This window comes from Sus scrofa, chromosome 4 (genome assembly GCF_000003025.6).
Source record: "Sus scrofa isolate TJ Tabasco breed Duroc chromosome 4, Sscrofa11.1, whole genome shotgun sequence".
Taxonomy (NCBI): Eukaryota; Metazoa; Chordata; class Mammalia; order Artiodactyla; family Suidae; genus Sus; species Sus scrofa.
The window spans coordinates 78,982,928-78,997,264 of record NC_010446.5 but is presented as its reverse complement, the minus strand read 5'-3'; positions in this window follow the sequence as shown (position 1 = coordinate 78,997,264).

Below are 14,337 nucleotides of genomic sequence, written 5' to 3'. Positions count from 1 at the left end.
TAGTAACTTCTTTGGAATTAATCAAGACTCTGCTCCATGATATGCAGCCCCAATGTCTCTGTTTCTAATTTTCCTTTTTTTTTTTTTTTTTTTTTTTTTTTTTTAGGGCTTCACCTGCAGCATATGGAGATTCCCAGGCTAGGGGTCCAATTGGAGCTACAATTGCCAGCCTACACCACAGCTCACAGAAATGCCGGATCCTTAACCCACTGAGCGAGGCCAGGGATTGAACATGCAACCTCATGGTTCCTAGTCCGATTCCTTTCCACTGCACATGATGGGAATTCCCTTATTTCGCTTTTATCCGGATTTCTTAGGGCTCATTGCTTTTTCTGCACAGCTTCATGTAAGTCAACGATTCCTCAATGGTTGTGCTCAACCAGCTCGAGTCTGTGAGGTTTCTACTTCCTCTTGATAGACTTGCATGTGGTGGGCAGCACAGTCAATGTTCTGGAGGGCTTCAAGGTGCCCCATCTTTCACTCTCTGCCAGGCCCTTCCAGTGCTTCCTTGAACAGAGGACAGCCTCTCAAAGGAGACAGGGGTGAGAGGACTGCCCCTCTCAGCTCTCTCTTCCCAAAGATACCACCTCTCAGTTAGTAAAGGCTGTGGGGAAAGCCTCACTAGTGCTTTTATGGCTTCCTACTGGTGAAGACTCCTCAGAAAGAGCTCCTACCAAAGTTGCTCGGTTAGTGACTGTGCAGTGGGCCTGAGTCCACCCCTCTGCCCATATTGAATCAGTCTCTTCTGCCAGCAAAGCCGCTTGTTTCCATGAGCAGCATCTCCTCTTAACCTTCCTGAGTGAATGGGGTGGAGACTGGGGGAGAAGCTCCATGCAACAAGCTCACATCACACTTCAGCAGTTTCTCTGAATAAGTGTTGGGTTGTTGTCCATCTGCGGTTAATTTCTGGCGCTCTGAATATGAAAAGGCGTTTTTTTTTTTTTTTTTTTTTTTTTTTTTTTTTTGTCTTCTTTTTTTGCCATTTCTTGGGCCGCTCCCGCGGCATATGGAGGTTCCCAGGCTAGGGGTTGAATTGGAGCTGTAGCCACCGGCCTACGCCAGAGCCACAGCAACGAGTGGGATCCGAGCCGCGTCTGCGACTTACACCACAGCTCACAGCAACGCCGGATCCTTAACCCACTGAGCAAGGACAGGGATCGAACCTGCAACCTCATGGTTCCTAGTCGGATTCGTTAACCACTGCACCACGACGGGAACTCCTGAAAAGGTATTTTGACAGTTTTGTTTAGTGTCATAGTTTGCATGTTTGTTTCCTGGGAGCGGGATGCTTTCCGAGCTCCTTGCTCCCTTTGGTTGGAAGTGTCTGCCACCCTCTCCCTCCCCTCTGGGTAATTTCTATTTGTCCTCCTGTCCTGGCTTCTCTGAGTCACTTCCTTGACCCTTATGTGGCCTAGGACAGATGGCCTGCCTCCGGTTCACGTGGCAAGTTCCTATTGATGTATTTGCCTCTAACATGAGCTACAAACTCCTCGAGTGCAGGAACTGTATCTTACTTCTCTCTTTACCTCCAGTGCGAGGCACTTGGCATTCAAGTGTTCTATGATGTCTGTAAAACCATTATCAGTATTAGCACGATGCTAACTTTCCATCTTCACATATAAGCAACTAGATTGGAGACCAGTATGAGTAAATGCCATTTTTTTTTCTTTTGTTCACAGAAATTTGTAAGGGGATATATATGAATTGGCATTAAAATGCCAACAGTTTAAATGATCACTCGAAATTTTATGCTAAACAATTTGTTTCATCCTAAAATGTCATGAGGTCTCAACTTCGGGCCTTTACACATTAACTAATTAAGTCCTGACTCTGTGCCTGGGTCAACGGTGCCCGCCTTCCTTCCCAGGGCAACGTCTCACGCCTGGATCGCAGAGATCTCGAGGTCCAGGAGTCATTTTCTAACGCCTCCCTGCTTCGTCATTGCCCCGCTAGGCTAGCTGCCCTCCCTACATGCCCTCTGATTGCTGTCTCTGCTATAGCATGGATCATACTCATCAAACCCCTATTTATTTCATGCCGAGGAAATAAATTTCCCTTTATATCTTCACCACTGGACATAGTGACGAATACATAGTAAGCATTTAAGAACACTTTTGAAATAACAGTATATTCAAATAAAGTTTATAAAACATTAAACATATTAATACATTTATTCAAACTCAATCTACTAAGGCAGAGGCTTAGCTTTTAGATGTTATTTCTCTCTGGATTCCACAGTAGCTTGGGTTCTTAAAATTGAGAGTTTTCTTATAGACCCAGATTACTTTTTGTTTTTAAGCCTGCTGAGTCTGTAAACAACCATATCTAATATCTGCCCAAATAATCTCATTCAATTATCTTCAACTATGTAGAAACAGAAAGGACATAGTTTATATGCACATTGCACATGATTTTAGCCGTGACAGATTTATCTTGCCAAAAATATTAGTATTTTTCAACGGTTTTGTATATGTGTAAAGGACATCAGTTTATATTATAGAATGCCAACTCAGGAGGTGGATTTTAGTCAACTAACAAACTAGCCACCTTCAGAATAAAAGCAGAGCAAGTCGAAATTCATTGAGTGATATTGCCATGAATACAGGATAAATCCAGAGGACAAGTTATTCTATGGAGGGTTTAATAGGAGGGGTTAGAAGAAGGAAACCACAGTCATGTTTTTCTTTCAGCTCTGCCGAGAGCCTGAGTTCTGACATTCCACTGTGCTGCTTGGAGAGTAACTCTTCATTTGCTAGTTGCATGATCCTGGGCAAGGAACCGAAGCTCCGTGTCAGTAAAAAGAGGACAATAGAACCGAGAGGATGGCCAGGCATTTAGAAACAGCACAGGTCAGCTCTTTGTCCTATTCCAATGATTATCATTATTATTAATTACCTTCGTCATGATTGCAGCCTTGAAGTGGAAAGTTTTCACATCAGGGAAACTTCTAGGGATTTAGCCACTTCCAGGTGACCTCTGCCTTGAAAAGTGATTCTGATACGTCAGAAAATTAAATCACTTCTTCCTGAGCTAAATAAACTCAGGTATGTGAGGCCAATAAAACACGGAGCCAGTGCTAAAGAGAATAAACACACATCTGAAAGGCAATAAACGTTCACAATTCATTGAATTTAAATGTCAGCTAAATTACTTCACAGAGTACCTTTTACACAAAGACATGCTGCTTAAAAGATAATTAAAAGTCTTTAATGTGGATGGAGCAGTTTCTCCTTCTCTAAGTCATTTAAGCTGTATTAACTTGCGTGTCCACAGGTAGCAGACAGACAAACATGGCATGCTTCTGGGAGCCTGAGATCCTGCAGAAGTTTAATTCTGAGGTTTCGTGTGTGTGTGTGTGTGTGTGTGTGTGTGTGTGTGTGTGTTGTGTCCCCTTCAGGGTGATCGTTGTTCTCTGGCAGGCGTTGTGCTTGGGCTAAACAGATGGCATCAGACTGTTGTCAGCATATAAAGCCCAGGCATAACCCTGGGCACTACACGTCTTCCGCCTCGCGTGCTCCTGGCATCGCAAGATGCTTTTCTCACAAGCTGTTACCTGAGCTATGGGAAGTGCTTTTAAAGAACAGAGTTGAGGCAGCTCTGCCTTTTACGTGTCCTACCTTTACCCTCAGCAATGCCCCTCTCCATGCAGGTGTTTGTAGAGACAATGGCAACAATGGGAAAGATAAAAACCTAGTGTTTCTCAAAAGCTGTGCAGAAAAAAGCTTCTGTGTGGAGGGATCCTAGTGGCTCTTTAAATTTTTTTTTTCCTCTCTAGAAATTATTGGTTTAAAGTGGCCCCGAAAAGAGAAGGAATGACTCAGGCACATGATTTTCCTACCTCCCTACCCTGGGCAAGTTGCCTGCTGCCCACGCTCTAAGTGAGCGACCTACCATGTGTGATGGCTACGTTTAGAAAATGGGCTTCCTTTCCCCCAAGCTGAGCAAACTATTTCAGGACCTTTAGTGGCCATGGACACTTAGAGACTCTGTGGACATTTTTAGCAGAAAAATGCATGTATCTACAAGCCCGTGGTCGGCATTCAATTTCTGTGGTTCACGTGGCCGCCTGTGGCCCAAACATCTCAAGGACCCCCCTGAGGCTGTGTCTGTGTGTGGCATGCATCATGCCTAAACTGTGCAGTGTAAATGTGCCTGTGTTTAATTGTGATGAAAGCTCTGAATTAAGACTTGTGCTGACGTTTGCAGAGCAGCCTGTATTAAAGGGAAGTGCTGATTAGAGCAGAAGGTAGGTTAAAGTGTAACTTCAGGGAACTAAATAATTAGCCTTGACTGCTTGTTCTGCTTGATGTTGAAACCTGGTGACTCATGGCTCTCGCTGTCAGATTAAGTATGACAAGCCCATTCTGAGGTTTTACACGGGGACAGTTTTATACTTGGCAGTAAAGGGGATCAGAATGAGCTGTCCCAAAATGTACCCTTTCGCCTTGACGATTCATTTGAACGGGAGGCAATTGTGAAAGAGGCGACCCAGGAAGAACGCTGCCTCCCTCTTTCCACCTAAACACAGGGCAGAAATTTCCGTTTGTGAGGGTCTCCTCCCCACAGGGCACAGAATAACTCTTAGTCCAGAGATGGCTTTTACCCCAGGACTCCTCACAGACTCGCATCTCTATAAAAAAAACGCACTAAATATCTCCTGTTTTCCATTAGTTTTCCTCATAGATTCACCTCCCCAGAATTTACCATCCGAGATGCCCAGGCCTCTCCTCCTGTCCAGGCTTCTCCACAATTTACTGTCCTTTGTGACAATGGACCAAGAGCTGCCAGGCCCCAGGCTTCTTGGAGATTTTACTTCTTTTCTGTGACACTGCCCCTGTGTATGTAAAATAAACCTTTTCAGCTATAAATCTGTCTTTTGTCCTTTTAATTTGCAGACCCAGCCACCAGACCTAAGGAGGTAGAGGAGCTTTTTTTTTCTTTTCCACGGTCACTGGGCACAGCCCTCAGAATGTCAGATGACTAACTAGTCTCTGTCTGTCTACCCCTCCAGTCCCCAGCTCTCTCCTCTGTGTCTTCCCCTAAAAGTTCACATTTATAAAAGCTGAAATTCTGGCAAAGATCGTTGGTCTGAAATAATGAAAATGGGGCAATTGTTTAAAAGTTATAACTACACTGAAATGAGTATAAATTTTGAATTAAGAAAGATAACTTGGGCTGAAACTCAGGTAAATGAAAAATTAGGGTTAAAAGTAGTTTTTGTCACTCTCAAGTTTATAAAAGGCAAAATAGAATAAGCACATTATACAGTGTTGGGGTAGATAGAAAATATTGAAGTTTATGAAAATTATGTAGTAATTTATAGAAGGAAGTCAAATAAAGAAAAATGGGGATATCTTTTAATTTTTATTAATGAAATGTTTTTTGTTTTGTTTATTGTGGTAAAATACACATTAGACAAAATAGACCATTTTAACCATGTTTAAGTGTACAATTCAGTGGCAGTAAGCCCATTCACCTTGTTCTGTAACCATCCCCGCCACCCGTCTCCAGAACTTTCTCATCTTCCCAAACTCTGTCCCCAGTAAACACTAGTTCCCATCCTCCTCCAGCCCCTGGAAACCAATTCCACGTGCCTCATATATGAAGACATTTTTCTGGCTAAGATTATTTTAGGATTGCTGACAGTGTTGGCAAAAAAATTCATCAGTTGATCTAAGAAATAAATGGAAGGTTTTTATGTGAGCCAGATTTGAGGATTATAACCCAAACTCAGGAGGAACATCTCAGAAAGCACTGAGACCTGTTCCACCTGCTAGAAGACTAGGCAGTTATGGGAGTTTTCTGAGACAGAAGGTGAAACTGACAATACTTATGGCCTGACCCCAGCCAGAAGCCAGATGGAGACATGAACCCACATTTTTTTATATTAGAATCACTCACCTGGTGTCTGGACTGACTGAAGTTCAGGTTCTTTGTGCCTCAGTGCAGAAAGAACTCAGCGAGAAATAGATTTCTTAAGATTCGACACTTGTGAGAGATGCAAGTGGGCAGGCAAGCAGGCTCTGCCCCAAGGATGAGGTGGCTACATTTTTATAATCCAAGGGGAGTGGGGAGGGGAAAGACCGCCTCTTCCTTTTTCTTCCAGTAGACATCAGGCTTACATCATCAGCTTCTCCTTCGTAGTTGACCCTGTGAGGTCAAACTAGGACTACCATGGTGCATATTCAAATCAGAAGAAGGGTGGTAACAGATGCTAAACTACGTTGAATGACCTCAGGTTTCCATGTAATGGGGTCTCCTCCTTTGGAATGTCATCTTCCTCTTAAACGCCTCTCCTTGGTCTTAAGGATCATTGTCTCGCCGAACTCAAATAAAGGCCTCATTTTATCTTAACTTAATGACCTGAGGCATGTCTCATGGTTTTACAGTGAAGCAAGCCTGCTTCATTCTGATGGCTTTCTTGAGTGCTCATTAACTTACAGTGGTCTCCCCAAGTACCCTAGGTTTCCCTCGCTGTCTGTGGTCCCCTACTGGGACGTCTACACCTGCCTGTGTCGCTATCCCTACTCCATTCCTATCAAAGGCTGGACATCAAATTGTTAGCGCAAGTCCACATGCCTCACGCACACTGAAGCCAAACAAACCAAAACGTCGGGGTTTAGAGCACAGAAAGGTGGACTGAGGCCATGAAGGAGAAGGGTGGTTCATGCCCCCAGATAGCTTAATTCCCTGAGTCAAAATCGTAAGGGCTTTCTAAAAGCCTGGTGAAGTAGGGGTCTCAGGGTAAGGGATCAGCTCATGTACAATTCTCTGATTGACTGATGGTGAGGTCACAGGGGTTAGCATTATCAGTCCTTAGGCTCCAGAATGCCTGGGGACTATGTACTCAGGGTCATCAAGTAGTTAATATCTTTCATTTGGTGTGTGTGTGTGTGGGGGGGTCACACTTGTAAAGCAACTCAGGAAACGTCCATCAGACGCTGTTATCTAGGTACTTCAGGGAGGGGCTAAAGCAGAGGATCTGGGGGCAGCGCCAGTCCCAGGAAGGCCCCATAGGGTCCTGTTCAGTCACCAAGTAACCTGTTATTGGCAGTTTGCATAACCAGATCTAAGCCTCATCATCGTGGTGGGTCATGTGACCCCATACATGCTCAGAGAGGAAGCTTATCTTGGAGGAGTTGTGCTGGGAGAAGTGGCTCTTTATGGCCGAGCAGGTGTTCCTGCCCCTGGGGAGTTTGGTGCATCCAAGATGCAGACACACAATGCACAGTCGGGGAGAGAGGAGGCCCAAGGGTGGGGGAGAATTGTGTTTAAATTTCTCTTGTCTTGCTGTAAAATATGGATTATATTTCACAGCAGGATTCCTTGTTTGCCCAGGCTGAGGGCCTCAGGGACTCTCCAGTTGCTAAAGGGCTGCACGCAAACCTGCTCAGCTCCTGCCACCAGGGAGACATTGTCTGCACTGTCCCTCAGTGGTCAACTTCCTTTGCCCTGAGGACAGTGCCCTCCACCACCTCTGCCTCCCAGGCCGTTTGTCCCATTTGCCCTCCTTGAAAAGTGAGGCAGGACAGAAGCGTTACAGGTCATGGAGAAGCTCCACAAAGAATGCCTGTGCCAACAGCCACTTCCCTCATCATGGGTCGGTGTGAAAGGCACTGCTTTTGACATTATTTTATACCAAAGGTGGGTGTGGATAAGGAGGAAAAAGTCAAAATAATACTTATAAAAACATTAATGTTATATCATCCCTATGTTGTACTATGTTATAATTTTTAAAAGCAAAAATTCATCCTCATGGCTATGTCTATATCACTTCTGACCCAAAGGGACTGCCATTCTAAAGTGTTTTGATTTTAACATGACTCCCGGCAGCAAATGCTAAACCAAATTTCTTCTATTCCATAGTGTTACTTATTCATTGTATAAAAATCCAGAAATAAATCCTCTAAAACTGGGGTAACCAACTATGCTTTAGATGCAAAATAACAACTATAGTTGTAGACATTAGATGTGGTCTCTATTCTCTGTGGATGAATTCTAAGGTTGGCCATGAATTCCTTTTTTTTTTTTTTTGTCTTTTTTGCCATTTTTTGGGCCACTCCCGTGGCATATGGAGGTTCCCAGGCTAGGGATCTAATCAGAGCTGTAGCCACCAACCTACGCCAGAGCCACAGCAACACGGGATCTGAGCCACGTCTGCAACCTACACCACAGCTCATGGCAACGCCGGATCCTTAACCCACTGAGCAAGGCCAGGGATTGAACCTGCAACCTCATGATTCCTAGTTGGATTCGTTAACCGCTGAGCCATGACGGGAACTCCCAAATTCTTTTTTCTTTCTTTTTTTCTTCTTACAGACATACCTGCGACATATGGAAGCTCCCAGGCTAGGGGTTGAATCAGAGCTGCAGCTGCCAGCCTACACCACAGCCACAGCAACATGGGATCCCAGACACATCTGCGATCTACATTGCAGCTTTCAGCTATATTGGATCTTTAACCCACTGAGCGAGGCCAGCACAATAACAAGGACATGTCAGCTGGGGGACAGCTGGGCTGGACAGTGTCAGCTGAGAGGACACAGCTCTGCTCCACAGTGTTTCTCATCCTCCAGCTGGCTTGCCCTTGTTATCACCACACTGGGGAAGTTTCAAGATTGGATCAGAGACTTCAAGCACTCTTGACACCCAGATCTGGCGTGAAACCATCACTTCTGTTGCTATTGCTAAAAGCAAATCTCAAAACTACCCCAGTTCGAAGGTTGGAAAAATAGAATCCAATTCTCTATGTAAACGGCAGTCTCATTGCAAAGTATGGCTACAAAGGAGTCCTCGATGACATTTGCTAATCCAACCCACCCACCAGATAAGTAGATAAGATAGATATGCTTGGCACATGTGTATGTTTCTGACTCAAAAACTGTTGTGTGCTCCATTGTGTAGACAGGTTAGAACACAGCATATGGTTGCACCCCTGCTGGAGGTTTGTTTTCTCACTTAAGGAATTATGACAAGGCAATAAATCAGTGTGGAAGGAAAACGATATTTATTTTTACACCATCCACAGTTATGGAAATCCATCGCAAATTTATATTTTCATACATTGGTTCTAGTGTTATGTTTGGTTCTTATCCTTTTGAAAAAATAAGTGTACGTGTCTAAAAAAGCAAAGAAATGAAAAGTTTTTGTTTACTTGTCTTTTCTTTTAAACTGTTTGCTATCAGAACCTGCATGGGTATATGTTGGGGAGGATCTTACTTAAAAGAGTTTGCTCTCTGAGCTTCTGATGAAGGGCCTGAGAGCACTTCAGAGACACGCAGTGGGCATCAGAGCAGAGGCAGCGAATGTATTTTCAGCTCACCGGAGCAGCATATTTGATGTGATTTCATGTGGTCTCTGCTGTGGCATTCATAGAATTCACTCTGGCGAAACTGGGGTGCACCTCTGAGAGGCAGCTGTTGATGCTTGTGAGGTTGAAAATTTAACATCCCAAGAGGTGTGTAATTTATGACATATATTGAGATATGGGAAAAGGAAATAAAACAAGCATAAGCCCAGAGAGGGTCTCAGGGAAGGTTACGGTAGGAATTTGCCATCAGGCGCACATCACATGGGAAGCTCTCTATAGTGGGTCCTGGAGGGAATAAGAGCAAAGCAACATTGTTTATCATGTACATGTGATGAAGGGTTAATGATCTCCCCAGTAACGCAGGGCCGGCCAGGGGATTCTCACCGTTACTAGTCGGGTTCCTTAACCACTGAGCCACAATGGGAACTCCGAGTTTCAGTTTTTAATCATTCAATTACCAACCATTTACCAAGTTCCCACTATGCGCTGGGTGCCATTTTTAAGGAGACACTCAGGGTGCAGAAGGTTGCTGCCTTTCTGCAGCCTGCGTGGTAGGGAAAGGAGAAACAATAAGGACAGACACATGCTAATACTTCCCAGAGCGACGCTTTTTGTAAAGACATTAAAACAAATTGATCGACACGCAAGAGACCAGGAGGAATGTTTGACTTGGCTGGTCCAGGGAGGCCTCTTGATAATGTGACATTTAAGCTGAGACCTGAAGGAAAACAGGGAGCCAGGCGTATCCAGATCTGGGGTGGGGTGGGGTTGGATCTCAGGTTTGGGGGTGGCATTTGCAGGGTTCCCCAGGCAGGACAGAGTTCGGCCAGTACGAGGACTTGGGATGCAATGAGCCAGGAGGAGTGAGTGGTTAATGAGACCCACAGGAGGCTGGCAAGGCCGGGCATTTCCCCAAGGACACTGGGAAGCCCCAGAGGGTTTGAGCAGAGGCAGGATGTGGAATAGTCATTTGGACAGATAAGCAATTACATCAGCTCATGCTAGAGCAAGGCAGTTACCCAGGAGGACGTGGGTAGGTGTGGGAAGACAGACACTACGCTGTTGGCTGTGAGCTTTATGGGGTGTGTATGCATTTACTTGATGAAGACTTGCTGGGGTCAAGGAGCAGCTTCATGGGGGGACCCTGAGTGTTGGTTCCGGCAGGTCAAGTTGGAGGTGGCTAAATAGCACTCACTAGAGATCTCAAACATGCAACGCCTATCTCCATTTATTTGGAGCAGAGTGGGTAGATTTAAGGGTCTGTGTCCTAAGATGACATTAAGAGCAATGGCATTTGAGGTTGGATGAGATGACCTGAGCAGATCGTGCAGAGACAGGAGAGAGAGGGGGCCCTGTGCCCCTGTGCGGCATGGGACCCCGAAGATACAGTGTTCAAGGAGAAGAGGGTCAGCAGGGAAGACAGGGGCCAAGAGCCTCTGTGGGAAGAGCATCAGAGCAGCTGATCAAACAGGAAGTCAACAAGCGGGTAAAAGCTAGCTCTGGGGTCAGGTAAGAAAGGTGAGCATCGTGAGGACAGATTAATGGTGGCGGTGACAGAGAAGTCCAACTAGGAGGATCTGAAAGGAAGGCAGTGTAAGAAGAGGCCAGAAAAGTAAAATATAAATGAGACCCTCTAGACAGTATTTATAAGAGAGTTTTCTGCCTATGACTGGGCACCAATGGGAGACATCAACGTCATGTTGATTTATCTTTATTTTCTTATATAGATATGCATGTGTACACATACACAGACACACATGCTGGGCCTTTTTTTTTTTCTCGGTTTTTTAGGGCCACACCAGTGGCATATGGAGGTTCCCAGGCTAGGGGTGTAATCAGAACTGTAGCTGCCGGCCTACACCACAGCCACAGCAACGTGGCATCTGAGCCACATCTTCGATCTACACCACAGCTCACGGGAACACCAGATCCTTAACCCACTAAGCAAGGCCAGGGATCAAACCTGCAACCCCATGGATCCTAGTTGGGTTCGTTAACTGCTGAGCCACAGTGGGAAGTCCCACATGGGGTTTTTTAAAAAGGAAGCTACTGTAGCATGTATGCAAGCTTATTAGGAAGGTGTACATTACTACGCAGTTTAAAAATATTTACTGTAATAAATAAGCTGATTTGGCAGTATATCCTCTGAAGATAGTTTTATTTTTTTGTCAAAGGTTAGCGATTTGTCACCGTGGAGGGCTTGGTGACCTGTGGATGACCCGTACAGTAATGAAACCCTTTAGTGGAACTTCCACCTCCCTGTTAACATGGATGTGCTTTGAATAAAGCAATACTCCCCGCTTGACGCTAAGGAACAAAAACCATCCCCCCCGGAGTCTGCACTGTGTGCGGGAGGGGCGTGGAAGGGCCCTGCACCTGCCAGGCCCCACGGCGTGCTATTGACTCCATAAAGTAGCTTGCATTATTACCATTTTGAAATGAAGAAATAGACTCCAAAAGGGTTAGTAATTTGCCCAAGTAGCAGAAAGTAGCATTCTTTCTCAAGCAAGTCATCAATTTCCTTTGTAAAAGAAAAATAAAAAGCCAAGTGCTCAGGGAATCACTGTCTAAAATGAAATCTCCCTCAGAGGCAATAGCAGTTAAAAGTGTCCAATCTCCTGAGTTTCTCTGACCTCCACATGTCACATCCCACCAAAGAAAAACCACACAAATCTGATAGATTTTTGCCCTGTAGTTAATTTGAGGGCAGTGGAATTCTGAAACCACATCCACACTTTTTCCTGTACCTGAAGTCAGTGGCGCTCACTAACATAAGCAAGCACGTATGGTGAGGTAGGCCCAAATCTGAGAAGTGGAGACCTGACTGAAATAAAGAGGTGTTTTGGGGGGTTTGTTAGTGTTGCAGCCCGGGGGACACAGATTCCAGAGGTGCTTGAACTGTGTTGTGTTCCCCCTGACTTCAAAATGGGGATGTCTTCTACAGTCAAAACCTTCAAGGCTACAGTTAGTTAGATGAGCTGTTTATCAAGAATTAGAATTGGGGCTGGTAAGAAGTAAGGGAGCCTGTCCAACGAGGATTAGTTGGGGTTTGAAATGGATGCAGTCACAAGGGGAGACCTTGAGACCAAAAGGCTGCAGCTGGCAGGGGCGGTTCTGTCCTTGGGTCTGGGCAGTTCAAAGAGAGTTCAAGCTCTCGGTGGTACAGAGATGTCTGAGACTGGATCCCCTGTCGCCAGCTGACCCCATGTTAATGTCCCTGAGCTGATCACTCCACTGTAATTTCTTTTCCTTTTTTTTAAATTTAGTGATCTTTATTTTTTCCATTATGGCTGGTTTACGGTGTTCTGTCAATCTTCTCCTGTACAGCAAGGTGACCCAGTCGTACATACTTTTTCTCACATTATCACACTCCATCATAAGTGACTAGATATAGTTCCCAGGGCTCTACAGCAGGCTCTCATTGCTATCCATTCCAAAGGCAATAGTCTGCATCTATTAACCCCAAACTCCCAGTCCATCCCACTCCCTCCCCCTCCCCCTTGGCAACCACACGTCTGTTCTCCAAGTCCATGGTTTTCTTTTTTCTTCTGCTATAATTTCAATTTGTCATCAAAGTCCTCTAGACCCAACTGATGGCTCAGCAGGTTAGAACACCTTGGCTAAATAAGTTAAAGGTACATCTTGAGGGAGGATTCTTATGTAAAACACTGTACAGCTCAGCAACATTTCATTATAAACCCACAGAAGGAAATAAATAGCATCATTGTTTTGACTCAGAAATAGTTGGTAATAGATACGTAATATCTAGTTGTATTTGAACATAATAAAAAAAATCCTCTCAAAAAGATACTAGGGATGTTGAAACCATAAATTGATAAGTATTCAGATGTGAGTATTGGACTCATATAATCCTCTTCAACAGGAAACATAAAGAGAAGCATAAAAATAAGAAGAAAAGTATGCTAATTGCAACAGAAACCTTAAATTACTGATCTGGGTTTTTTTTTGTTTGTTTGTTTGTTTTTTGTCTTTTTGTCTTTTTAGGGCTGCACCTGTGGCATATGGAGGTTCCCAGGCTAGCAGTCGAATCGGAGCTGTAGCTGCTAGCCTACGCCACATCTGCGACTTACACCACAGCTCACTGGCAACGCAGGATCTTTAACCCACTGAGCAAGGCCAGGGATCGAACCTGCAACCTCATGGTTCCTAGTTGGATTTGCTTCCACTCTGCCATGATGGGGAACTCCAAATTACTGATCTGATCTTAAAGTCAAGGTGTAAAAAGAACAACCAGGCATACTCCATAGATGATAACATTTCCTATTAGTAGAAATATACTAGGGTATATGAAGTTTACCCACACCTTATATGTGACGATTCAAAAGCGGTTATGGCAGATATTTTATTATTACCACTTACGTGTGGTGTCAACAGGGCTCAAAATAGGTAGGAGCCTGGGTGAGTGAGAGCAGGTGTCAGTTTCTTGGCTAAGGACTATTGCTCCAGATCATTGAGGAGTATGGAGGTTTTGATTTGCATTTCAAACTCCCTCCTCCAAAGGACTTCAAATTGTTTCCTAAATGTTTCACAAGCTAATGTTTTCTAAGATTCCTACACTGTGAAGGGTGGGCTGGGGTGTGTGGGTGCATTTATCCTAGTTCTGTGAACAGATTGAAAGACCCAGTTTAGGGGTTATAGTAACCATCCTAGGGTGCAAAATTTTCTTTTGAAAAATTATGCTTCATATGTCGTATAGTTTTGATGAATTACATTCATATTTTACTACGTTTGTATATTTAAAATAATGATAAAATGAGAATGAAAATTTACTTTAAAAATGAACTTTAAAAAACTGCTTTAAGGGTAGATTTTCCTAAAATACTTCCTGTCCATCACAGTTTATCTGTCCCTTGATTTTATGTACTTCCTTTATAATCATTTGTAGCATCAGATGTTAGACTGCATTTAATTTTCATCTTGTTAATTTCCATAACTGGTTACACAACTTGAGGAAAATTTGGAGTACATTTTGCTTCAAAAAAAAAATCAAACTAATATAATTTTAC